Here is a 12071-nt window from a genome sequence, read left to right on the forward strand (position 1 = left end):
TCACAGCAGTATGCTGAAAAATGGCTATGGGAGTCATTTAGCAGGACATTGTAACAAGTGTCGCTGCACTCTCACATCCGAAAAAACAAAATTCATGGGGCAATGAAAACGTAACAGGGAAAGGAATAACAATAGAGGCATTAGAAAGGAAGCAGATAAATGTGCGAGTGCTCCCGCTCTTGCCCTGACGGAAAAAGAAATCACTTTTTCGCATGAAATATTATGATTTTGCACATGTATTTGCGACTAGTGTACGCATGCCTATGCTGAAAAAAATGTGTAAAATGGCTCGAGAATTTCAAATAAACTTCCAGTTGGCAGTCAGTGCTTCTCTGTGGTATTTGTTTCTTTGTGTCCTTGTTTTATTCGCGCTGCTCAAAGGGACACTAAAGGTTAATATTAAGTCAACGTGGACTGTTGAAATACCATCCCAGAAACCTCGAAATGCTTGTTTCATCCGAAGAAGACACTTAGTTTTGCGTTGTGAAGCGTCCGCATACCTCTAGCGCAGTTCAAATCGCCCGCCCTCCGATCGAGGAATGGTGACGTCATGATCTCATAGTGACGTGGCGCCGTCGGTGAGTAAAACGGCACCCGCAGACGGCGCTAAGGCTTTTCTGCGCAAAACGCAAACGTGCGGCCAGAAACAGAGCCAAGACAGAGCCGACAGCAGCGCGAAAGCGGAACTATTGTGGCATGCGGAAGGGAAAGCGCGCGACGATAAGCTGGTTCTTTATTTTATGACGCCAAATTTGACGCTCGTTGCAATGGACAACCCTGACAACGACACGTTGGCTCGCGATGCTGGGCTCGACTTCGGCGCTTTAAGCACTGATGAACGTGACCTGCTGCTGAAGGTTTGCGCTGCCGGCGTCGTTGCGTACTACTACGACGGCAACTGTACGCCATGGCTGTACACATTCGCACATTTGTAGCTTTTCCTTCGTGAAAACCAAATGCCGCACTCACCGCCCCGTCTTCGACCTGCAGTTGTTCTTGCGCTTCGGAGAATGCAGGCAAGACCGACGGAACAGCGCTACGGGAAAGCATTGCTTTGAAAGGCACTCCACGCGACTTAGGTAAGTCGGCGTTGAACTCCTAATCCTCTGGACGAAAGTGCAGCGAGCGCACTATGCGATTTTTCGTCTCTTTGCCAACGCGCTGTGGCAGAGGTACGGCACTTAACCACTTCGAACGGAGAGGTTCACTCGTTGGCACACAGTGATAAGTAACGCTGTAGTCGCCGCTGCAACTGCACTAAACCAAGCTCCGCGGACCGTTCGCGCATCCCATGGCATCACATGGACGTGGCATTCTCGCTGCTTGTTCCAAATGCAAGTTTCGCGAGCCACCAGAACCAGCGCAGCACGACGCGATAACGAAACAACTGAAACTCCAAAGCGCGCGCGGCGCAGAGTGAGAGAGAGAGAGACAACTTCATGCAGTCGCCTGCAGAACGACACCGTGACTAAATGGCGCCGTGAAGCGGCCCTCACGTCTTCTCAGCGGGTGGTCTCTACTCAACTCCAGCGCGTGTTACTCCCGCGGTCGGTCGCACTGAGGGGCAACGTTCCGTCGGTTTCGCTCGGCCTGTGTCTTTCAAGAGCCGCCGAGACCTGCAGGACGGGCCAGGTTTGGATTTCGTGGTCGTAGCATTCCGCCGCAGCCGCGAGTCGCGGCGGAATCGTGGTACTTGTCGAAGCTTCGTCGCGGAACTTGGTGCAATCCCATAGGATGTGCGTCAGGGTGGCCCTCTCCCACTGGCACACGCGGCACACATAACTCACATATTCTTTCGGGTACAGATGTTTCACTAACACTGGGGTGAGGCGCAGAGTCGAGCGCGCAGAGTCGAGCGAAAACGAAACCTTTCGACCCTACTGAAGGGTAACGTCAAAATCTTATTTTTTCTTAGAATCGAGCAGAAGTAGACAAGTAGCATTTTCTCTCGTCTTATCACCTAATGAAATGATATTTTTAATACGAGTAGTTGAGTACTAGTGACATAAATTATGATGAGCAGTGCCATCGTCATCGGGCTAGTACCGGAATGTCGCTGGGGGGTCTCAAATCGTGTCATGCATTTACCTCAGTTTCTCGGTTACTGAAGCTCTGTTCGAGATTATATTGACGCCTTAGACGTTCTAGAGCATTGCTTTATTACTTTAACTTGATTTCATGGTAACCTTTTGTGTCCCTTTAATTTCAGTTCTAAATATGAACCAACTAGCCCTCATCAAGGTCTTACTAATCCAATTTATTGTCCTTCCCTCCCCCATCCCTAACAGGCATAGATAAATGGAAATCAAAACAAAAAATGAACTACTCAGCGAAGTATATATAACGTTCTTTTGACGTAACAGTCCTGCGGAAACCCGTAAGGCGAAGAGAAGCGATTAACAAAGGAAAAATGAGACATCCACGCATTCGTAGTAATTGCTACAAAGGAAGCGGTTGCTCGAAAGAAAAGCCTCGTAATTGAAGAAAAATTCGTCCTGGTCAGGTACTCGGGCCCGAGACTTTCCGGGCCAGCCGCTCTACCATCTCAGCTAACGAAGCGGCTAGCAGATGGCGTCTCCACGATACCTCCAATGCCTTTAACACGTTTCTGCTCCACGCACCTGAGAGCAGCGTAACAAGTAAAATAGGCTCACTACTGCACGCAAATACATTGAGTCTAGGAAGCTCCTAAGGAGAACTTTAGCTCGAGGGGTCCTACCCGAATACATGGGAAAGAAAAATCGTTTTTCTCGACAGCTAGTTATTACAGGTAGTTATTAATGATAGTTATTACAGTGAAATAGAAAATGTATATTCTGGTTACTGTAGCAAGTAGATGCCTTACGTTGACCGTTATATTAATAAAATGTGACGAAAATCACAAATTTCAGGGAGGGAAACTATCCAGTATCCATTCTCTACCTCAACAATCATAATCATATCACAATTGTTTATTCGTATGTTATAGTTCATCTGAAGCAGCCCAAATTGATGTATTTACCGTGGCTCTTATTCTATGTTCAAATCACAGCCTGGCGTTTTGCTGTAGTCCTGGCAGCCTACAATTCACCTCGCGTATTTTGCACATGCCGTTGGAAATATGAAAGTAAAGAGAGCCTGTGTGGCAACCGAAGCAGCTGTTTCGTATTTTTCCTGAATGCTGCCCGGCCAAACAACTTCACGGCAGCTTTTCACAAATATTAGCACTTGTAAGACCTGCTGGCAACTTGTTTTTTTTTTTTTTATGACAAGCCCTTTTCGTTCGACCACCTTTGACGTATTCGTGGCGGTGAAAGGGTGCCTAGCCCATGAAATCCGAAACAACGTTCCAAATTAAGGTAAGAAGAACTCAATAACCTTTATTTATGAACATATAGAATGCATTCTTGCTAAAATAGATGAAATATAACTTGAGTTATAAAACAATTAGCCACAGCAATTAAATGAATTGTTTTGCTTAGCTACAAGCAACTAAAACTTTGCTCCAGCCAGTGAACAATGCTACTATGATTTTCCCAATAGGATTGCCAATCTAGCCATGAGAAATTTGAGGTAATAAATATCAGTGTACTAAGTATACCTTACGCTTTGTATGACTCAGTAGAGGCATTTCGAGGCGTGATCAGTAAACACAGAACGTTCATTTTTATGCAGCTGCAGTCTAAAAGCACCACAGTTCGTATAAGAGCATGATAGCCTGAGTATGTTCTGTAGCGTCCAATTTCTAAAGTATTCTTCCCAGAGCAATCCGTCAGTATTATCTGTAATTCAGTGATAGGGAACAAGCTTCAGTGGATACGCCCATTATAAGCATCGAACGCGAAGGATGAGTAGCTCTAAGGGGAAAAACATAAAGAACAGCTTTCAAGTCAATTTAATACCTTCTTTTGACGCGCGCCTAGCATCAGATACTTATATCCTCTTCCTTAACGTACGTATTTATGTATCCATGAAGAAGCTACAACTACAATAGATATTAATTGGGATAGCCTGCCGAATTTGTCACATCTTATTTCAATTTAGTTAAATTGCCTTAACAAATTTTCCATATCTAGCGCATATCATTTTGGTTCGTTGTCAAAATATAACAAACATCCTTTAGTTAGGCATGGCGTTTCGCTAACTCTTCTATGTGGTCATCTTTATCTATGTATAATATCATGAGGAGAGTTAGGCGAGTCTAGCAGTGCTATGGGAGGAATTAGCGGGCATTAAATGTGATATAATAGGGCTCAGTGAGGTTAGGAGCACAAATGAAGCATATACCGTGCTAAAAAGCGGGTACGTCCTGGGCTACCGTGGCTTATCGGAGAGACGAGAGCTAGGAGTCGGATTCCTGATTAATAAGGATATAGCTGGTAACATGCAGGAATGCGTTTGATTCTGTCGCAACCTCAGCAGTCATAGAGGCATTACGGAATCAGGGTGTAGACGAGCCGTATGTAAAATACTGAAAGATATCTATAGCGGCTCCACAGCCATCGTAGTCCTCCATAAAGCAAGCAACAAAATCCCAATAAAGAAAGGTGTCAGGCAGGGAGATACGATATCTCCAATGCTATTCACAGCGTGTTTACAGGTGGTATTCAGAGACCTGGATTGGGAAGAATTGGGGATAAAAGTTAATGGAGAATACCTTAGTAACTTGCGATTCGATGATGATATTGCCTTGCTTAGTAACTCAGGGGACCAATTGCAATGCATGCTCACTGACCTGGAGAGGCAAAGCAGAAGAGTGGGTCTCAAAATTAATCTGCAGAAAACTAAAGTAATGCTTAACAGTCTCGGAAGAGAACAGCAATTTACAATAGGCAGCGAGGCACTGGAAGCCGTAAGGGAATACATCTACTTAGGGCAGGTAGTGACGGCGGATCCGGATCATGAGACGGAAATAATCAGAAGAATAAGAATGGGCTGGGGTGCGTTTGGCAGGCCTTCTCAGATCATGAACAGCAGGTTGCCATTATCCCTCAAGAGAAAAGTATATAATAGCTGTGTCTTACCAGTACTCACCTACGGGGCAGAAACCTGGAGGCTTACGAAAAGGGTTCTACTCAAATTGAGGACGACGCAACGAGCTATGGAAAGAAGAATGATAGGTGTAACGTTAAGGGATAAGAAAAGAGCAGATTGGGTGAGGGAACAAACGCGAGTTAATTACATCTTAGTTGAAATCAAGAAAAAGAAATGGGCATGGGCAGGACATGTAATGAGGAGGGAAAATAACCGATGGTCATTAAGGGTTACGGACTGGATCCCAAGGGAAGGGAAGCGTGGCAGGGGATGGCAGAAAGTTAGGTGGGTGGATGAGATGAAGTTCGCAGAGACAACGTGGCCACAATTAGTACATGAGCGGGGTAGTTGGAGATGTATGGGAGAGGCCTTTGCCCTGCAGTGGGCGTAACCAGAACGATGTTGATGATGATGACAGCACAGTGGCAGCTAGTTTACCTTCAGTCAGGCGACATCATAGCAATCTTGGACGAAACACGTTAGAATGGCACGAATTCCAATGACACCGCCGCTGGGAAAAACGGAGGGGAGGCCCACTGCGCGCTGGGGCAAGGCCACGCTCCCTCTCGCCAATAAAACAGTCTTTAAAGGAATTGTGCCTTGGCACAGGAAATGAACATTGTTAAGATACGAACGGCAAGAGTGTGACACGACTAGCCAGGTTTGTATGAGCTAAGCGATGTTGTCATTTGTTATATTTATTTATTGAAATAACGTGCAAGTTCACGCTGTACTGCAGGAAGCGTATATGTTGCCTAGGTATACTTTGTGACGCAATATACATTTCTTGAAAAGGCACAGAAGAAAGGAAGACCGTGAAGCGCCACACAGTTCGGCGTTCACTGTCTTCCTTTCTGCTGTCCCTTTTCAAGGAATGTATTTTGCGCCCCATGGTATGCCTAGGAAATCTAATTACGAACTTGCCCAAGAAGCTCTTTTGGAAGCGCATGTGCTTTCTAACAGGCCTTACATTTATACTACACCAGCCTTATGGCAAAAGGTTGCATTTGGGAGTAGCTGGAATTTCACGTTGCTGCACGTGCAATCTCGCAAAAACTCACTGTGCCAGCTCACTGTGCCACAATGATATATAGTTTGTCGGCCTGCGTTCCAAACAGATGTTCTGCTATGTATGGTAACTTCCTCTGCCTGTACATGCGACAAGAGCCTGCTCCGCAAATCAAGCTATCTCTTATGATTTTTCGCGCCATTTATCTACCACTTAGGCACTCTATCCCAACTTATATTAGGGACCTGGGAGTAGTGATATTAAAAAGGAAATCCCGTGAGAATGACACAGCGATGTAGAATACGAACTGATTACTTTATCGATATAGCTGCCGAATAATACTTCTTTTATTAGTGATTGAACTCTGCAAACTTTCAAGCATCTAGCAATTTACACCACAAAAAAATTGGGCCAGTAGGCTGTACACTTGTGGTAAACCTATATAGCTGCAGTCACTGTAGTATTCAAGGGGCTATTTCATCAGCATTTCTAAAGTAAAGTTCGGGAATTAAACGCAACGTTCAGAAAAACGGCAGCTTCACGAGAGAAGCGCGAACATCAATGCTGTCGGCAGCAAGGTCACCAGAGAGCTCTCTGATCGAATGCGATAGATAAGCCCAAATAATGCGATAATATTGTTCTGGATAACATAAAATTGTTAGGACGTCAAGATCAGGGCTATACGAGCAATAAAGCAGCAGCATCTCCCCAAAACCAATACTAAGTCCACAATGGTTTAAAAGCTCGCTATACGCGTCAGATTTCGGCAATCCAAAGACAGAAGCCAGAACAATGAGCCCGGCGTTCTTGGTGTTTTTCGTTTTTCGAGTGCTTTCTTGCTTGCGCTATTTATTTCAAATCTATCTGCATTACAGTATCTCAATAAACATTCGGTGCTTCGAATATTGACATTCAAGCACGGAATTGAGTAGAAATACGTTTGGTTCGTCATTCGAAATTTTTGTTTGTTAGTACACCTCTTGTGACCGCAGTTCGTTGCTTGCAGATTGCTCAAAATGGCATATTGTACATGTTTACTGCATATGGGTGCCTGTGATACTTCTGATACACCCTACACTGCATGTATACGTGTGACTCAAACGTTGCAGAGTAACCCCTACAACAGCAGTAATATCGTAACCTTGAAAAATTAGGGGGCACCTTTAGTAGAATTTGCAATGTACAAGGTGATGGCGTGGGCCCTGTTTTAGAAGTCAGCAGAAAAAATTAAATGCGTACCTATGACAAAGGTTCCGAGATTCAGGGTGTGTCTTTCAAGGAAACTGAGAGAGTGAAGTCATCGTAGAGAGTGAAGACAGAACAAAATAGCGATGTAGAAAAATGGGCACAGCAACACGTTGTTGCGCAATATTATAGCGAAGAAGAAGAAAAGCACATTTTCTCCATACATGCAACATCGAAAAGATAATAACTCCACAACCTGCCAAGCTATAGCAAAGAGTTCATTGTTATTGTGCTGTTCCAAACTACACAGCAAGGATTTGCGCTATTCGCATTCTCAACTGGTGCCTTTGCCATTTCCATTCATACCAATTTAATTGTTGACATATATTCTTGGTGATTCTTTCGTATCGGTTATGATTCTGTCAACAACAAGCGCCACAAAACAATGATATCGCCTGCCACACAGTGCGTGCTTGGGACAGTAATGCCTAAACATGCTGGTCTTGAAACGCACCACCTCAAGACGGAGAAGCGCGACACCTAGCGGAGACAGCTGAACCAGAGGTTGTATTCAGCATGCGCTGCTGGTTCACTCTCGCACTGTGCTTTCCTGGCAGGCACAATGGTTAAATTACCGAAGGCTGCGACTGTGCCGGTCACATGTGGTCTCACCTGAGAGAAGCAAACGGCCCAGAGGAGCAGCAGGTGGTCCAGGCAGCGGAGCCCCGAAGGGAGACGCCATTTCATCGCGTAGCCCTCACAAATCGGCAGCATGCGCAGAGGCCGTTAATCACACGACTGAGCTCGACGCCGAGGTTGGGTCCTTTTGCGCTTCCTCCTTCCACTGCCTGAGCGTTGCGCAGTATCGGGGGGCCGCAGTGACCGCCGTGGCGTGCCTCCGCTCAGAGTGCCTATCGCGTGCAGCCTGGCGCTTTTGCGACGCCCAGGCTGTCAGCTTTGACGTGCATGAACGCGCTGCCTCATTTGGCGACAGATGCCTGTGCGACAGCTTGGCTTGTATATTCTTGCCGCATCAGTGTGCCAGTTGTACTTAACACTCTTATTTCGGGCGACGGGGCAGCAACAGCGGTAGAGCAGCCTTTTCCTTTCATGACGGGGTTCGTTTGGCTTGAGCTAGTTAAATGACGCGAGCTCCTTGAATGAAAAAAAGAAACCGCAGCTGATTATTGAAGTACTGCTCGAGCGCAGACAGGCGTGACTTTTCTGGAGGCGCAGTGTAGGCTCGACGGCGGCGCGTGTCAGAAGCGCCGCTTGTGCGGCACTCGGAACAGTTTCGAATCACCCGCACGTTTTGTCGCCAGTCATTTCTATTTTTCGTCACTTGTCTAAATTTGCGAAGCCGAGCTACACATTAAGCACACGGACAACGAACGTCAGCTCTCTTGCCCTCTGTTTGGTACGACCACGTTCGTGCGACTAAGGATGCCGGTGCCGCATAAGTTTCCTATCTGAATGCGCCACAGTGGTCCAGACATTGAGCTTTCACCTTTTCATTTTGCTTACTCTTGGATACTGGTGCTTTACATCGCAAATATATGTTCGAAGTAATTGTTATGTTATATCAGAGATACCACAAGTACATTCTTGATGAAAGAAACCGGCACAAAAAGAAATGATGGGGTTTTACGTGCCAAAACCCCTCTCTGATTATGAGGCACGCCGTAGTGGAGGACTCCGGAAGTTTCGACCCCCTGCGGTTCTTTAACGTGCACCTAAATCTAAGTACACGGGTGCTTTCGCCCCCATCGAAATGCGGCCGACGTGGCCGGGATTCGATACCGCGACCTCGTGCTCAGCAGCCCAACACCATAGCCACTGAGCAACCACGGCGGGTGAAACCGACACAAAATAAATGTAACTCAAATCGCCGATATATTTTAAATGTGAATGATAAACAATTTTCCTTAATGAAGCCTCTGCTGTAAGCTTTATGATTGCCATGACGTTAAAACGGGAAAATAAAATTGTCATGCTTCTGAAGCTACATCGCGCTGACTGCCAGCGAACGAGGGTTTCAATGTGGGTTTCTTGGCAACGCATCTTGTCCTGTCTTTTAATCGCGCCACCGTAAGCATATTCAAGATACCAGCGAACGTCAACAGAGTTTTTAACTGATAATGCGGACATTGAAACGAGCAACTTAATACAACACAAAAAGAATCAGGGATGTCGCACAGACATTGGCACACGCAACCGGGCGCTTTATCGCAGGCACCCGCCGTGGTGGCACGCGGCCATCGCGTTCCTACACCCGAGGGCGCGAGAGGAAATCTCGGCTTCAGCGAGCGCATCTTGACGAGGGCAAAGACGCCCCCTTGCATTCGGTTCTCGTTAGGGAGCCCAGAGTTAACCAAGGCTGGCCCCCGCTATGGCATGCCTCTTAGTCACATAGTTATTTTGGCACGTAAACACCGGAATTTAACTTTTTATCTTGCGCAGACGGAATAGGGTAAGAAACAAGGTGCATGGAATGTCAATAAAAGGCACTCTAATGTAGACATAGCTCTCACTTTCCTATCGTTCCCACGAAACGACCGCATTCAATGTCAAGTGGCCACTGGCCGGTCGCCTTGGGATATGACCAGCCTCAGAATTGGTTCGGATTTACTCTTACGAATAATGCTGGCGTAAGAAGCGTTGTCTATACCCGCCCACATCTCGGAAGGATAATGAACATCTTATTTTGCTAATCACTGCGCCAGTGATTTTCAAGTGATGTAGTGATTTAGTTGCTCTTAACAAAAAGCTGACATTTTAACTGAAAGGCGAACCATTGAAAGCGATAGAAAGGTCCACCTTCGAGCTTGACCTCGCAGCAAAGTGCTTTAGCAATTCTCCTCGAGCAATGTTGTGCGACAGTGCACGCGATGAAAGTGCTACTGCGCCGCAGCGACTGCGATGCCATGCGGGCGCCTTGCGGAGCCGCGATGGCGCCGCGCACAGCTTTGCTGCACGGCTGAACCGACGGCTGTGCCTACCACTTGGCGGCCGGGGGTCATTTTCCACTCCGTTCCGTCATCCTTCCGTTTGTCGTCACACAAAGAAAAAGAACCCGTAGCTCAGCATTCCTGTGAACGCACAAGTTCGTGTGCACACTTGCAGGTTGAAAAAGAAGCTCGAGAACAAGGATGGCGCAAAGCGCGATGGAACGAAATATATTAGGCGTAACCATAAGAGACAGGAAGAGAGCGATGTGAATCAGAGAGAAAATGGGGTTAGCCAATATTCTGAATGACATTAGGGCAGATAAATAGAGCCCAGGCCATGCAACGCGTAGGATGGATAATCGTTGGACCATTAGAGGTACAGAATCGATGCCAAGAGAAGGGAAGCGCCGTCGAGGACGGCAAAAGAACTACAGTGTAAAAATTGTCTTTGAGTTTACGGTCAAACCTTAAGTAAAAATTACGGAGACCTTTCTGTCTTATGAAAAACGCCGGCATTCTGCGTAAGAAATCGGACGTGAGCTCTGTTTTTGAAATAAGAAGAGCGATCCGTAATTTCATGTGGAGGGCAATTGAACATGATAAGAGCGAAAAACCTACACGGAAAAAATATAAAGAAAATCACTGTCTACTCTCCCCGGCAGTTACATAATATCACCATAGATAACGCTGTTTGAGCATCATTCACGGGCGAATCGTAAAACACACAGACACACGTAAAACAGGCATTAGCGGTGGCGCTGTTTGCCATCTTTCATCGGTGGTAAGCTGGTGCTGACAAATTTCAACTGGAAGAAAGCGGAAGAGAACATTCCTAAGCGCACAGCCACGGGGCTAGACGAGGTTCGCATTAGGCTGATTAATGAACTAGGACCAAAAAGTAAGGAAGTTATGGTGAAAACAGTGAGAAAATCTTTAAAAGATACACAAATACCAGACAGTTGGCGACAAAGTATAATGATATAACTGATACAGGTAAGTGGGAGCAAGATAAAATTCACTCGTATAGACCGCTGACCATTACATTGGTAATATACAGGCTACAATTGCAGGCAATCTAATTAAAGATTCAAGCATGAGCAGAGAATAATGGCATTTTGGGAGAACTTCAGAATGGCTTATGAATAGGTAGGCGTTTGGATGATAACTTACTGTTCTTACTCAGCGTATTGAAATATCAAGAGTAGAAAGCAGACCGTTATATGTGGCTTTTCAGACATTACAGGAGCGTATGACCACGTAGACCGCAACATTTCGTTAGAATTCTGGAAGGGGAAGGCTTAGGTGTCGATTGTCTACAACTTTTGAGATAGATTTACCTAGAAAATACCGCTTGCGTTGAACGTGAAGGGATGAGGAGAGAGTTGATATCAACAAGGGACTGAGGTACGGGTGCCCTTCATCCCCACTGCTGCTTATGACATACATGGTGAAGATGGAGAGGGCGCTAGAAGGAAGTAATATCGGGTTTAATCTCTCATACAAACACCCGGGTACAGTAGTAAAGTAGTGGCTTCCAGGTTTATTTTATGCGGAAGACATTGTGTTGCTAGCTAACAAGCAAAGTGATTTGTAACGTCTGCCTAGTATCTGTGGACAGGAAGGCAACAATTTAGGTTTCGAATTTAGTGTTAGAAAGTCAGGTGCTATGGTATTCAATGAAAGCCGTGAACAGAAAGTGGCAATGCAGGGCCAGGAAATACTTCGGGTAAGAGAATACAAATACCTTAGTATATGGATAAACGAAGGCGATAGATATATGGAAACACAGAAAAAAACAACAGGGAAGGGGAAATGAAAGGAAGCCGTAGAGAAGAACAGAACGCTATGGGGATAGAATAGATACGAGCTGCTCTGGGGTATGTGGAAAGGTGTAATGGTTCCAGGACTTACGTTTG

The 12071-nt window shown here is 45.9% G+C and overlaps 1 long non-coding RNA gene across 1 annotated transcript in view; it reads right to left on the reverse strand.

Annotated features, from left to right (window-relative positions):
- LOC142588955 (uncharacterized) overlaps nt 1–7991 on the reverse strand; it is an 87609-nt gene extending 79618 nt beyond the window's left edge. Inside the window, exon 1 of the long non-coding RNA XR_012829757.1 lies at nt 7880–7991. This is a non-coding gene — a long non-coding RNA (uncharacterized LOC142588955). The remainder of the gene's footprint in view (nt 1–7879) is intronic.
- Nucleotides 7992–12071: the final 4080 nt, after the last annotated feature.

Source organism: Dermacentor variabilis, chromosome 7 (assembly GCF_050947875.1).
Source record: "Dermacentor variabilis isolate Ectoservices chromosome 7, ASM5094787v1, whole genome shotgun sequence".
NCBI lineage: Eukaryota > Metazoa > Arthropoda > Arachnida > Ixodida > Ixodidae > Dermacentor > Dermacentor variabilis.